The following is a 15,780-nucleotide window of genomic DNA, read 5'->3' on the forward strand; positions in this document are numbered from 1 at the left end:
GACCCTTGAGTCCACAGGCCGACGCTCTATCCACTGAGCCAAACCGGTTAGGGCAGGGAAGACTTCTTTAAAGAACACCAACTTTATTCACACATGGCTTGGGTCAAATACTTGTGCAGAAATCCTAGCAAATGGCTTACTCATCCTGATTCCAGGAGGATTGGCATATTTAAAAATTGTCATTGAGCCCTAGCCAGTATGGCTCAGTGGATAGAGCGTCGGCCTGTGGACTCAAGGGTCCCAGGTTCGATTCCGGTCAAGGGCATGTACCTTGGTTGCGGGCACATACCCAGTAGGGGGTGTGCAGGAGGCAGCTGATTGATGTGTCTCTCTCATCGATGTTTCTAACTCTCTATCCCTCTCCCTTCCTCTCTGTAAAAAATCAATAAAATATATTTTTAAAAATTGTCATTGATTATAGTGAGGAGGGAAAGTTGGCGAAAGCCAGTCTTCTAAAGGCAAAAAGAGCTCTGATTCTCAGGGTACTGAGTTCAGGCGCCAACACCAGTCCTAACTCTCCGCTTCCTTTTTTGTTCCCCCAGATGCCCCTCCACACTGCCAGTGGTCAACCTGCCCAACAGTAGTCACAAAATTCCTCTCCTCACATTTGTCCTCCATGCTCTGGCTGCTGCCCACCTCACCCACCTCCCCTCCTCTGGGACAGCCTTGGGCTCTGAGAGCTGGAACTTGGGGCTGGGCCAATGAGCACCTTTTTCTTTGCCAAGGGAGCCCAGACCTTCTTTGTTAACTTGGTAAATTCTTCCTCACCCCCCACAGCTTAGTTCTAAGGTAATTTCATGGGAGCAGCATTTTCTGGCCCCCTCCTGACCAGTTCTTCCCAGCTTCCTCTCCACATGCTTCCTGGCTCCACTTGGCCATAATGCCATCTTTCTTCCTTCATCCTTTGAGCTCCTTCTTATTCCAACTGCCTGAGAGCTTGACAGATACTTGCTGAATGTGTGCATCTACCTAATAAAAGAGTAACATGCTAATTGATGGTACCTTCATGGCACCCACCAGCCAATCAGGAGTGAGTATGCAAATTAACCCAACAAAGATGGTGGGTTAATTTGCATACACAGGTGCCGAGCAGCCAGGGGCCCTCCACACCACCCCAGCTGCTCTGGGCCTTTGGGCAGCTTGGGAAGGCGGAAAAGCGGCTCTGGGCCGGAGTGGAAAGGCGGCTCTGGCCAGAGCGAAGGCGGTGCTGGCATCCATGGGAAGGAAGGCCCATTCTTTCACGAATCTTCGTGCATTGGTCCTCTAGTAGAAGAATAAATGGAGAAATGTGTACAGATCCTCAGGCTTTGTGAGTTTCAATCACATATCTAGATCTATGTTGTATGAATGAATCTGTGTCCAGGCTAGGATCACTGGGCTCTAGTGTTTGCACCCTTCCTCCTCCTCCAGGCAGCCCTCTTGGTGAACTGGCTGTGCTTGGACGGTCTGTGGAGTTCCCGGGGCAACAGCTGTCTGGATTCTGGAATCAACCTTCATGTTTGGCTGCTGGGAGTCATGCCTTGCCTGGAAACCATTCCTAGGTGTCTTGGGCCAGGCTATCTGGTCCCGGATCTGGGACAGCAGGAGGGATAGCTTGGTCCAAGCACAAAAGGTACACAGAAACTTGTAAATGGGGATTCTGGTAGAGAGAATGCTAAATGAACCCCTCACCTGGGGTGACTTGACTCTGGGCTTGTGAAGTCTCACTGAGGTCCTTCCCGGCTCCATGGAATGACTCAGCCTGGGAACTGAACCAAGAGAAGGCCCTCAGGCCAGGAGTCAGGTTCAGATTTGAGGTCATTCTGAACTGGGGAGGGGAGTGTTGAACCCAGGCAGCCTGAATTCTAGACACCTGCAAAGGGCACAGAGAGGTGGCTGCCTTCTGTCTCCCACAAGCCCCTCCCACCGCTCCTGAATAATTGTCCTGTTGTCTGGAAGTGTCACTTTTAAGTATTTCTGGAGTCCTTGGCCAGGGAGGAGTGTCCAAGATTCTCTCCTTGATCAAACCCTACTCTGGCTCCCCTGAACTTCTCAACTCGCCCTCGACTTTTGAATTTCTGTGTTCCTGTCTGCATTGTCCAATTTTTAGCAAGAATCCTGCTAAGTCAGTTTAGCTAGAACCCCTACCCCCCCCCCTCATATTTGATTGGGTTACTCCTCCTCCACATTCCCAGTGATCTGATCGCCCTGGCCTGCCTTCAGCAAGAATCCTTTTAGGTCAGTTTACCCAGAATCCCCTTGACCCCTGATGTTTCCTCTTAGTAATTTTCCATCCACCAACACGCCCCCTATAAATTCCCACCTGCTCATGCTGTATTCAGAAGTGAACGTGGTTCTATTGCAATAGTCCTGAATAAAATCTGTTTTTACCCCTTTACCTCCTGCTGAGCTCTGGGTTTTCTTTGACAATGGCAGGTCCCAGCCCCCCGGAGACCCCAGGCCTGGGCCATCTTGTCTCACTTCCTCTACCCTATGGCCAACAAGGGGCCAAGGCTTCAAAGTCCCCATCGCAGCCCAAGTTCATTCTTTTCTGGCATCTCCTCCCAGGACCACAGAGGGTGAGAGGCCAGGAACTGCAAGAGGGGGCTCGGGGAGCAGGAGGCAAGCGGTCCCAGCTCAAGATTAACCCCTCTCCCGTCCCAAGTAGCCAGCTGTCCCGTCCCTCCCTCCCCTCCCCCCCCCCCCCCCCCCCCCCGCCTTTTGGGTCTGCTCATTCCCCTGGGTCTGTCAATTTAGGGGGCTTCTCCAGTCCAGATCCCTAAATTGACAAGCGGACGACTAGAAAGGGACTGGGGCCCAGCCGGTGTGGCTTAATGGTTGAGCATGAACCCAAGAGATCACTGGTTCGATTCTCGGTCAGGTTGAGGGCTCGATCCCCATTAGGGGGATGCAGGAGGCAGCCAATGGATGATTTTGTCTCGTCAATGTTCTCTCTCTCTCTCTCTCTCTCTCTCTCTCTCTCTCTCTCTCTGTCTTTCTCTCTCTGTGTCTCTCTCTCTGTGTGTCTCTCTGTGTCTCTGTGTGTGTGTCTCTCTTCCTCTCTCTCTTCCTCTCTCTCTCTCTTCCTCTCTCTCTCTCTTCCTCTCTCTCTCTCTCTCTCTCCCTCTCTCTCTCTCTCTCTCTCTCTGAATATTTTAAAAAAAGGAAGAAAGGGACTGGGGAGAGAGGGAGAGGGAAAAGCAGTGAGTGAAGCAGCAAAATGGAGGAAGCGGCGGTGAAGGGAAAGAGAACGAAGAGCAGCCGCCCCTTGCAGGTTTACAGCGTGAACGGCAGGAGGCGCCAGAGACCGCGTGAGGCCAAGGCCAAGTGCAATGCGGCAAAGCGCCCGCCACTTCTCCCGCAGTACGCAGGGCTGGCCTCCGCCTTCTGACTCGGGCTGCTCCGCCTCCTCCAGCAACCACTGCGGCGCCGCCAGCCCCGCTCCCGCCAGCTTCCGCCCCGCCCCCCGGACCCGGGTCCTTCACCCCGCTCCTCCCCAGCATCCTCCATCTTCTCGCCCATCTTCTCCACCTTCTCGTCCACATTCATCCTTTGCTAGGTGATAGATCAGTGGACAGAGAGGGTGTGTGTTGTAAAGATCTTTATCCAAGCTCTGTTTGTGAAAAGGGACGCATTGGAAATACCAGTTAGGGAGCAATAAATTAAGGCAACCCGAGTAGATATTCTCTCTAAAAATATGAAACCATTTAAAATATCGTTTATCAAGACTATGCAGCATCGTGAACAATTTTCATATTATATTGAAGTGATAAATGCAAGCTACGCACGGATCTCTATGTAAAAACGTCAATGACACAGAGACAACAAAGACTCCCCTTAAATATGAACAATGGTTTCCTACAGGTGTGGCAATGCTTTTCCATACCGCTCACGTTTATAGAGTATGTCTAAATGCATGCTAAAATAACACGCAGCCTTTTCGTTCTACAAATCAAAGAAGCAAGCTGCTTCAGGGGCTGTGGCTGGGCAGGAGGGGGAGCCTGGGCAGGGCTTGAGTTGGGCACGTACACGAGTGCTCCTCAGTGATGTTATGTCAGCTCTCCCCAGGCTCTCGGGTGTAGACGCTACACATCTCTGAAACCCAAAGTGCTCTGCTCCCCTCCCCCTGTGCTCAAGTGTCCCTTATCCTTAAGACACACACACACACACACACACACACACACACACACACACACCCCAAACCTCAAATCTTACTCCATAGGCTTCTTGAAATCATCTCTTAGTATTTCTCTGCTCAAAACAGCTAACGATCTCTCAACCGATCTAATGAATTGAAGAATCTATCCACGGCTGGCTTCAGGCGCACACACATGCTCCACTTTGCTTCTTCACTGCTTTTCCCTCTCCCACCTCCCCCAGTCCCTTTCTTTTTTAAAAAAAATATCTACAGTTTTCTGGTAACTGCAGTTTTCCTCATAGGTTTATGTATCAAAGAAGGCAGCTTTCCATTCCCAAATCCTCCTCACGTTGCTGATGGTGTTCAGGGCAATCCATGCCCCTGAGCCTTGGGCCCTGAGCCCTGATGGGGAGTGCAGAGCACCTGCTGTGTCACTGTGGGCCCAGAGGCTTTGGTGTAATAGATGAGACTGAAGTGCTGGGTACACATCGGGTGCTCAATATATCTTTGTGGAATACAACATACATTAAATGGTCACCAACATAAGTTAAAATATTGGCAAACCGACCAGCAAGGTTTCTTTTTACAAGCAAGATTTTAAAAGACACATTGTAGCCCTCGCTGGATTGGCTCGGTGCATAGAGCGTTGGCCTGAAGTGGACTGAAGTGTCCCGGTTTGATTCCGGTCAAGGGCACATGCCCAAGTTGTGGGCTCAATCCCCCAGTGTGGGGCGTGCAGGAGGCAGCCAATCAATGAGTCTCTCTCATCATTGATGTTTCTATCTCTCTCTCTCTCCCTCTCCCTTCCTCTCTGAAATCAATAAAAAATATATTTAAAACATAAATATTAAATAAAAGACATATTTTAAAATTTCAAAGTGTAAAATATACACTGAGTGGCCAGATGATTATGATCTCTAAATGCATAATAATCTGGCCACTCAGTGCATATCCTATACAATAAAAGGCTAATATGCAAATTGTCCCCTCGACCAGGAGTTCGGCCAGCAAGCAGGCCGGCCAACCGCCCATGTCCCCTCCCCCTGGCCAGGCTGGCCGGACCCCACCCATGCACGAATTCATGCACTGGGCCTGAATTCAATATATATATATATATATATATATATATATATATATATATACATACATACACACACACACACACACACACACACACACTGAGTGGCCAGATTATTATGCGTTCAGAGATCATCATAATCTGGCCACTCAGTGTATTTTATAGTTATCTTCAGGCACTACCCAGGCTATGGTCCCTTAAAGTAAATTCCACCTGAACATATTGGGCCCAGGCTGGCAGATGACCCAATGCTCTCCAGATGGGTGTGGGAGGACAAACTTAGCATCTTCTGTCAAAGTAGGAAGGGGCATTCTGTCTTCATCCTTCTAACCCAATGGAGTAGGCAGAGAGTGGTCTCGTGCTGTGCATGGGACCTGATTTACAGCTCTGGCTACAGGGGGATTGGGACATAACCAAGGTGCTGAAAGAGCCGCCTTTTTTGGCCAAAACACTCCTTGGGGGATGAAGCGGGAACAGCTGCAAGATAAACTGGGGGAGTGGAGGTGAGAAACAGAAGCCACTCCTATTCCATTCCCCTCACTCCCTTTCTCCTTAGTCAGATCCTCTCCTCCTGTGTTGCTGCACTCGACATGTCCCTTCTCTTCCAATTGGTCACTGTGACTGGAATAAATGGAGGGATGAGTCAGGACTTGGCAATGATGGAGGAGCTGGAAGGGAGGGGTGGACCTCTGGCTCTAACACTTCCTATTACAAATCCAATCCCTGCCTTCAGCTGCTGGACAGGTAGCTGGGAGAAGGGGACCTAGTGACCAAGAGTCAACTTTGGTCATCTTTCCTCCTCTCCCCAGCTCTCTTTTGCTGATATTTCTGCCCCATGTCTCAGGCCAACCTGACACTTAGCCCCACTGTTTCAGACCCTGCCAGGACCTCTGACCCCACCCCATCCACTGGACATCAAATTCTGATCCCGAATGTTATTAGGATGTGAAACATATGTATCTTGAAATCAAGAATACATGGTACTTTTCTAAATGTCAAAGTAAAGATTAAAATGGCATTTTTGAGTCTCACCTGTTAAAAGGAATTTAACATACATCTCATCATTGTTATGTCCTTCCCCATCTCTGTTTCTTGTCATTTTAATATAATCTAGGGTTTATGGTTCATATAGTTATCAATATACTATTTTATACAATAATATTTTGACAAGTTTGACATTTGGTTTTATAACTGGATTTAGAATTTTATAAACCATGATTATGTCTAACCTGCTTCAGGCCTCTCTGACAGGGCCTGCCAGGACCAGCACCATCCAACAGAAATATAATGCAAGCCTCCCTGGTTGGTGTGGCTCGGTTGGTTGGGCATTGTCCTGTGCACCTAAAGGTTGCCTGTTCGATTCCCAGTCAGGGCACATGCTTGGGTTGCAGGCTTGATCCTGGTTGAGGGGCATGCAGGAGGCAGCTTATGGATGCTTTGCTCTCCCATCAATATTTCTCTCCCTCTCCCTTCCACTCGCTCTCCAAAAACCAATAAAAATATTTTTAAATTGAATTTATTGGGGTGACAATGGTTAATAAAATTATGTAGGTTTCAGATGTATTCTATATTACATCATCTGTATATTGTATTGTATGTTCACCACCCCAAGTCAAGTCTCCTTCCATCATCATTTATCTGCCCTTTACCCTCTCCTACCTCCCCCAACCCCCTTTCCCTCTGGTAATCACTATATGGCTGTCTGTCTGCAACAAATATGTTTCCATCATTTTAAAAATTTATACAGAATTTAAAACTCCTTATGAAGAAATAAAAAACCAAGTATGATCCAATAAAATATTTTTAAAAGAAATACAATGCAAGCCACATATGTAATTTTCTTGTAGCTGCTTTATAAAAAGTAAAAAAGAAGTTAAATTATTTTTTTCTTTTTAAAAAAATATACTTTTATTGATATCGGAGAGGAAGGGAGAGGGAGAGAGAGCTAGAAACATCGATGAGAGAGAGAATCATTGATCAGCTGCCTCCTGCATGTCCCCTACTGGGGACAGAGCACACAACCCAGGCATGTGCCCTTGACTGGAATCGAACCCCAGGACCTTTCAGTCCACAGGCCGACACTCTATCCACTGAGCAAAACCAGCTAGGGCCAGTGCCTTTGCTCTTAATCGCTACATTAAATATATTAAATAAATATATTTTTATTGTTGATAGTGTTACAGATATCTCCCATTCCCTCTCCCCTTTACCTTTGCACTAATTTGGCATCCCCCTCCCCACCTCAGCTTCTGGCCCTCACCATTCTACTTCCTGTTTTTATCAAACGAAATATACTCTTAAAAATAATTTCACCATTTGACCAGCAATCCCACTTCTGGCTCTCCCAAGCCCACATCGAGGTATGTCAGTCTGTTCCATGCCTCCTCCATGCTTCGGGTCTTATTTTGTTGGTCAATTCCTTTTGTTCATTAGATTCCACAAGTCAGTGAGATCATGTGATATTTGTCTTTCTCAGATTGGCTTATTTCACTTAGCATAATATTTTCCAGGTCCATCCATACTGTCCCAAAGGGTAAGAGATCCCTCTTTTTTACAGCTGCATAGTATTCCATGGTATAAATGTACCACAGCTTTGTTATGGCTGTTTCCAAATCTTAGCTGTTGTAAATTGTGCTGCAATGAACATAGGGATGCATATATTCTTTCTGATTGGTGTTTTGGGGTTTTTAGGATATATTCCCAGAAGTGGGATTGCTGGTCAAATGGTGAAATTATTTTTAAGAGTATATTTCGTTTGATAAAAACGGGAAGTAGAATGGTGAGGGCCAGAAGCTGGGGGGGAGGGGGATGCCAAATTACTGAAAATATCCTATCTAATAAAATAGCAATATGCAAATTGACCACACCTCTGCTACAAGCCACGCCCCATCAGCCAATCAGGAGCGAGTATGCAAATTAACCCAACCAAGATAGCTGTGGCCACGGAGCTGCAGCAAGCAGAAGGCTTGGGTTTCCCCAGCAATGGAGGAAGCCAAGCTTCCCTGCTGCCCTGGCCAGCCCAGGCCTACACTCAAGGCTACAAAGTTTCAATTATAGAAGATACATAAATCCCAATAAAAATGGCTGCAGCCAAGGAGTGAGCAGGAGGCTTGGCTCTGCTCAAGGCTACAAAGTTTCAATTGTAGAAGATAAATAAACCCCACATACCAGGGCCTCCGCTTGGGTCTCTGGGGAGCGTGGCTGGCCTGCAAACCACCACAAGCCCCTGGCCCAGGCCGCCCCATGCCCCAAGGGAACCCCCATCCTGATCTGGGACACCCTTCAGGGCAAACCAGCTGGCCCCCCACCCATGCACCAGGCCTCTATCCTATCTAATCCTATCTAATAAAAGGATAATATGCAAATTGACCATCACTCCAAAACACAAGATGGCTGCCCCCATGTGGTCAAAGATCCTGCCCCCATGTGGACACAAGATGGCCACAACAAGATGGCCAGCAGGGGAGGGCAGTTGGGAGGGACCAGACCTGCAGGGGAGGGCAGTTAGGTGCAATCAGGCTGGCAGGGGAGCAGTTAGGTATCAATCAGGCTGGCAGGGGAGTGGTTAGGGGGTTATCAGGCTGGCAGGCAGAAGCAGTTAGGGGCAATCAGGAAGGCAGGCAGGTGAGCAGTTGGGAGCCAGCAGCCCTGGATTATGAGAGGGATGTCCGACTGCCTGGTTAGGCCCGATCCTACCTGTATTGGGCCTAAATGGGCAGTCAGACATCCCTTGAGGGGTCCCAGATTGGAGAGGGTGCAGGCTGGGCTGAGGGACACACCCCCTCCTGTGCACGAATTTTGTGCACCGGGCCTCTAGTGCTTAATAACAGTTCATTTTCAAAACTTAAAAGAATCTGCAGAAATGAATAATTTTTTTTGTCAGAGCCTGTTTTCAAACTGATGACTGTTCTGGTCCAGGTATTGCTGCTAACACAATGCAATGGAAACACAAACATCAAGAATTGTTTGTTTGGTATTTGTGTGCCCTCAATTCATGGACTGTTGCTGGTTTTTTACCATAAACTTGATCTTTCATGAATCCCCATAAAAAAAAGTCTAGTGGCACTTTAGGATAAATTTTCTTTGTTCAAAGTTTAGACTGGCTTCACCCATTATTTCAGATCAGTTAAACCTGAAAAGGAGTGAAGATTAAGTGAGACATCAGCTGTTAAATTGCGTACACATTTTGGGGATACCCTGTGTGCAAGGCTGGTGAAAGTCTGAGTCCCTGAGAACATTGTGGAGCCCGTGCACAAAATGGCTTTGGAATCTGTGTGAACAGGACTAGTCTTTTGAGCAAATAGGTCTTTAGGCAGCAATTGAAGACTCCGTGGCAGCCAGGGTGGGGAGTGGCAGAGATGGGAACTTGCTTCCTCTTTCCTGGGACTGTGACCAGCTTCCTGGTGGACTCCCCAGCCCTGGTTCAGCACCTGCAGAACCGCCCCCCTTCCTTCCCCCTACATCCCCCCCACCCTGGGAAGGGCAATGCTTGCTGCTCAGACCAGGCGAGGTGGCTTCCTTGGTCTGGGAGGAAAGAGTGGAGTGCACGTTCCCAGCCCCTGCACCCCAGTTTCCAGCTGTGAGCAGGGGGATGCCAGTATGGAAAGCAGGGAAAAGGTATTGGTATGGGTTTAGGGTTTAACACTGGATGTCTCCCGCCCAGTTTCCTTCATCCCCAGGCCATGAGGAAGGGGTTACTGCCGAGGCCAATCAGGTGCCCAGAAGCTACATGGAGGCTTTGCAGCTGCTCTTGAGGGAGGTCAGTGTTTGGACGCCAGTCCACTGCCAAGGAGTAGTGTCCAGTCAGGAGACGGCAGGTCCCATGCAGGAGCAACAAGAGCCTGGTCTGCTGAGAAGTCATAGATGTCTCACGGTTGTCAAGAAAACCCATTCCACCTTCATGTCCAAACATGGGTCCTGCCATATGTGAGCCATAAAAATGGGGCCCAGCCCTGGCCAGTGGCACAGTTGGTTGGAGGGTTGTCCTGTGTAACTCCCCCCCACCCCCCGCGACCTTCCAAAAAGGTGGAAGGTTCAGTTCCCGGTCAGGGCACATACCCAGTTTGCAGGTTCAAGCCCCAGTTGGAGTGTATTCAGGGGGCAACCCTATCGGTGTTTCTCTCTCACACAAATGTTTCTCCCTCTCATTCTAAAGTCAATCAACATACTTGGGTGAGGATAAAAAGAAGGGCCTGTGAGGAAGGAACCGAGAGATGGCATGGCAGTGATGCCTGCTGCTCTCAACAGCACTGTCGTCCATGCCTCAGGATGCCCTCCGCATGGTCACAGACTCAGAGGAACGAGGTGTCTGAGCCTGGCCTTCGCCCGTGCAGAGCTGCAGCCCCACGTGGATCTATGCCCCGCATGCTCTGCACCTCTGGAGAACGCACGGCTATCTGCCACATTGTTCATGTTGAAGCCATCAGTTTTGTGAACTGGGTGTAACTAGAGAGGGCTCATCCTGGGCTTACCACATAGGACCAAACTCCTAGACATTCCCCCAACGGCATGTAATCAAGTTCAGCTATCAGGGAGCAGAGTTTTTTAAATCTACATGTAAGTGAACATGAAATGTCTGCTTCAAAGTAAGTGTTCAATAGTTTTATGTGGAGATTAAAAATGTCGGCAGAGTAAGTGGATGCTGCATGGTCATGCTCCCAAGACCAAACTGGAATTACAACTAAGAAAAACTACCTGAACAATCAACGGGAGACTCACTGGAGAGAACCCTGATATCCAAGAACCGAAAGGGAAGACTGAATAGAGACTGGTAGGAGGGTCGGAGGTGAGAAAGGGCTGGCCAGGCTCCCACAGAAAGCAGCTGAAGTTTGGGAGGGATATCTCAGCTGTTGGGGGTTGCCACTGAGAACTCTGGGCTCTAATCCACAAGCTGGGCCCCCAGCAGAGAACAACAGAACTGAGAAGGGTACCCACATCTGGCTGTGAAAAGCAGCAGGGTTGCTGTCTACCAGGGAGAGATGGCTGGTAATTCAGGCACCCTCTTAAAGGGCCAATGCACAAAATCCCTGTGCAGCCACTGACCTTGGGCTCCAGCAGAGGGAGGGCAGAGTGGACTGGAACTGTGGGAGCAGAAGCCAGGGTTCGGGGCTCTGGGGTTAAAGCTCAGAAGGAAGACACACCAGTTTCCTGTGCTGAGTCATTCCCTCATGCTAAACCTGAAAAGGAGTGCAGAAATGAATAATTTTTTTGTGGAGGTCATGTTTCTCACACAGACATTTGCTATACAGGCGACCTTGCCTGGGGGGAAGACAGATGACCCACCCCATTGGAAAACACCTTGCCCCATGGTTGAGTTGCTCAGGCCCATTAAGAGTCTGAGAATGACAATTAGCCTCCGGCAGAAGCAATTGCCCCACCCTGTTGAAAAAACTTGCCACACCTGAGGGTGTTTGCATGAGAGCAATTCAAGACAAAATTCTCTCAGTCTATAGGCAGAGGAGGTTTCTGGAGGCTTTAAATCTTTACCTGATCTAAATAGTCAGAAACAGTGTTTGACACTGTCCTACACTTGAGATTGAGAGACATAGCAGATCTACCTAATACATAGTCACAAACCCAAACAGGCATCCAAAATAAGGAGACAAACAACCCCCAAATGAAAGAACAAGAGAATTCTCTAGATGAGATAAATGAAATGGAGATAAATCTATCGGATACGGAGTTCAGAATTCTATATAATAAAGAGGTAATATGCAAATTGACTGTTACTCCAACACACAAGATGGCTGCCCCATGTGGTCAAAGATGGCTGCCACAAGATGGCTGGCAGGGGAGGGCAGTTGGGGGCGATCAGGCCAGCAGGGGAGGGCAGTTGGGGGGGACCAGGCCTGCAGGGGAGGGCAGTTGGGGGGGACCAGGCCTGCAGGGGAGGGCAGTTGGGGGGGACCCAGGCCTGCAGGGGAGAGCAGTTAGGGGTGACTAGGCCTGCAGGGGAGGGCAGTTAGGAGCAATCTGGCTGGCAGGGGAGCAGTTAGGCATCAATCAGGCTGGTAGGGGAGTGGTTAGGGGGTGATCAGGCTGGCAGGGGAGTGGTTAGGGGATGATCAGGCTGGCAGCAGAAGTGGTTAGGGGCAATCAGGAAGGCAGGCAGGCGAGTGGTTGGGAGCCAACAGTGTGTGTGTATCTATCTATCTATCTATCTATCTATCTATCTATCTATCTATCTATCTTTGTTAACATAAGAAACATCCAAACCTGTAGAGAATTTTTATGTTTATTTGAGCCAAATTGACAGCATATGCCAGGGAGCAAAATCTCAAATGCTTGAGAATAAGTTTTTTTTTTTTTTTTCAGAGTTGTATGGTTTTATTAACGCAAATACAATGTAGACACAATCTGTCTATTTTTTCTTTGCTGTGCAGCCTGGCATTGGGGTTGGTGACCCTAATGGCCAGCTGGGCTGCTCTTTCCACAGTGGCTTTGCAGCTCTTTGAGGAGACATTGGGAGCAATCTCAGCACAGTGAGACTTGTTGCACATCAGCAGCACTTTAAGCTCCTTCATGTTGTGGACCAGGAACTTCAAAAGCCACTGGGCAAAAAAATAAAAATAAAAGCTACTGGGCAGTTTTTCACCTTGTTTTATACATCACAACCAAAGGAGGAGATGTACTAGTAAGTGGGTTTCATGAAATCCATCGGTGATAGATGAGGGAGGTGGGAGAAAGCAGAGCGGGGAACCTCTGGGATTGGATAAAAAGTAAAATAATAGACACATGCCGAAACTGGTTTGGCTCAGTGGATAGAGTGTCGGCCTGCGGACTGAAGGGTCCCGGGTTCGATTCCGGTCAAGGGCATGTACCTTGGTTGCGGGCACATCCCCAGTGGGGAGTGTGCAAGAGGCAGCTGATCGATGTTTCTCTCTCATCGATGTTTCTAGCTCTCTATCCCTCTCCCTTCCTCTCTGTAAAAAAACAATAAAATATATTTTAAAAAAATGATAGACACATACTTCCTTTACATAGGTGGGTACAGGACAGTTATAGTCAATAATTAATAAGATAACAATAAGAATGAGGGAATTTGTGGTCTCTGCTCTGATGCCCTGATGCATTGGTTGTGCCCTGAGGGGTCTGGGAAAAGGGAAGTTACAAGTTACCTGACATTCCACAGGTGTGTTATCTAGATGAAAAAACCACAATAGGCTCAGTTAAGATCCACGTTGATCTTTGTCAGGAAAGATACCAGTCTAGGACATGACTACCCACCACAGCTGCTTTCTAATTTAAAACGTTTTCATGTCAGACCATCTTTTGTGGTGACTTTCCTGGGGTCCTCAAACTACGGCCCGCAGGCCACATGCGGCCCGCCGAGGACATTTATCCGGCCGCTGGGTGCCGCTGCCTGTCCTGCTTAGCAGCCGACTCGTCCCGGGCCCGCAGTGAGCATAGGAATTTGTTCATAGTTTTTTTTTTAAACTATAGTCCAGCCCTCCAACTGTCTGAGGGACAGTGAACTGGCCCCCTGTTTAAAAAGTTTGAGGACCCCTGCAAAAGTTTAGGCCTTCCCTAAGCTAGTCAGGTTAGCCTGTGGCCCCTTTTTGTCCACACAGACATAGAAATGACTTCCATCTACTTATGTAATTGTTCCCCTTCCTTTTCTCATAAGTACCCCTTGCCTTTACCTTCTAGTTGAAACACTGTTTGGGTTTCTACCTGTATCAATGATTCTGGAATAGCTAGTCCTTTGAATCTCAAATAAACACTTGATGCCTCTTTCTTTGGCTTTCTATTTTTAGGTTAATACCCAATATACCCTCAATTATATTATTTCAACATGTAATCAATCTGAAAATATTAGTCATTCACCACTTAACTAAGGGGATATGAAATAAATACATCATTAGAGGATTTTGTTGGCATGTGAACATCAGAGAGTGCACTTGCACAACATAAATGGTATAGCCTACTACACATGCAGCTTATATTGCTATGTAGGGGGAGGAAAAAATAATTTTTCCTCTACTTTTCTAGGTTCTTGGCTGAGACATCCCTGTAATAAAAGGCCTATTAACAGGAGAAAAACAAATAAAAAGTTAACATGTTTACCTCCTGTATACATGAGACAGACCCAGGAAAACTGAGTAACTTGCCAAAAGGACTGAAGTCACAACCTTAAATACCACCTTCAGCTGAAGAAAAAGATGTTGGCAGGGATGAGACCAGTTATAGGACACTAGAGGCCCAGTGCACGAAATTTGTGCAAAGGTAGGGTCCCTAGTGGCTGCCAGCTGCTGGCTGCTGGCCGGGGCCTCCCTTCCCTCTGCTGCCTGCGGCCGCTGGCCAGGGCGAGACCAGCTGGGGGGAGGGGCTGCGGGCAGTTGGCTGACTGGCCCCAACCCTGGTGGAACTCCTGGTCGAGGGGACAATTTGCATATTAGGCTTTTATTATATAGGATTACCAAGTAAAGCACAATAAACAAAGGTAAGGTTGTTATGCAGATATAGGTCTCTATCTTATACATTGATGAGTCTCTAGAGATAAGGTCTTCCCCTCTTCCTGGTACAGCAAGGGCAACAGACTTACAAATGGAGATTTCCCTTATAGATGGGTAACTTCTACTTGGTTTTCAGAGCTTCTCCCATGTCTGCTATTTCTTAAAATTAACCAACCTAAAATAATCATTATGGCAAATAGACATATTTTAGGATAACAAATTCTATCGCTCCTATGCTACAAACCTGCACAGCATGTTGCTGTACTGAATACTATCAGCAATTGCAACACAATGGTATTTGTGTAATGCATTGCACTCAGACATTAAGATGGCTATGGCATCACTAGATAATAGGAATTTTACAGCTCCATTATAATCTTATGAGACCATTGTCCAATTGTAACAGAGTGAAATGCTTGGCCTCTCTGACTCCATCTTGTTCAAGTCTGCTTTGTTCCCATGGTCTTTGGGTTAATAGCTTCTGCTTAGTCTTGCATGTAAACATGCTAATCATGAGAATTCTGCTTGCAGCTTGAGTTATACAAAAGCAGCCTTTTACCAGAAAGTGCCTCCAGAAGTATGTACAAAAATAATGATTGTTTATCAAAGATTTGCAGGAACCTTATGACTAGACTCACATCAACTATCGTGAACAAAGAACAAAGAGGTTTCACAATCTTCCTCAGACCTCTGCTGGTACCCAGATGTCTGTGGTCATCAATTACCTCTTGTCCCTTCCATTTCCTCCTTCCCTTGACATAAAAGAAGCCTGAATTCTGTACTTTCTTAATATGGTTCTTTAGGACCTAGTCTGCCATTTTCTTGGCTTGCTGGCTTTCTGAATAAAGTCACTTTTCTTGCTCCAACTTGTCACTCCACTCATTACTTGTCGTGTGGCAAGTAGTACAAACTTGGACATCATTGACTTAAGTGTCATTATGCAGCACATGACTGTAATGAGATATTGTACGTTCTTTTTTCATACTAGATCATTGAAATCCCACATGTAGTTTACATGTCTCAGTTTCTATGCCTAGTGTCTACTGAATTGGAAAGTGCAAGTTTATGAACTCTCCATTCTTTTATAGGCCAGATGAGGAACCTTGCATTAACTTAATTTGAAGATGAAA

Source organism: Plecotus auritus (genome assembly GCF_963455305.1).
Source record: "Plecotus auritus genome assembly, chromosome: X".
Taxonomy (NCBI): Eukaryota; Metazoa; Chordata; class Mammalia; order Chiroptera; family Vespertilionidae; genus Plecotus; species Plecotus auritus.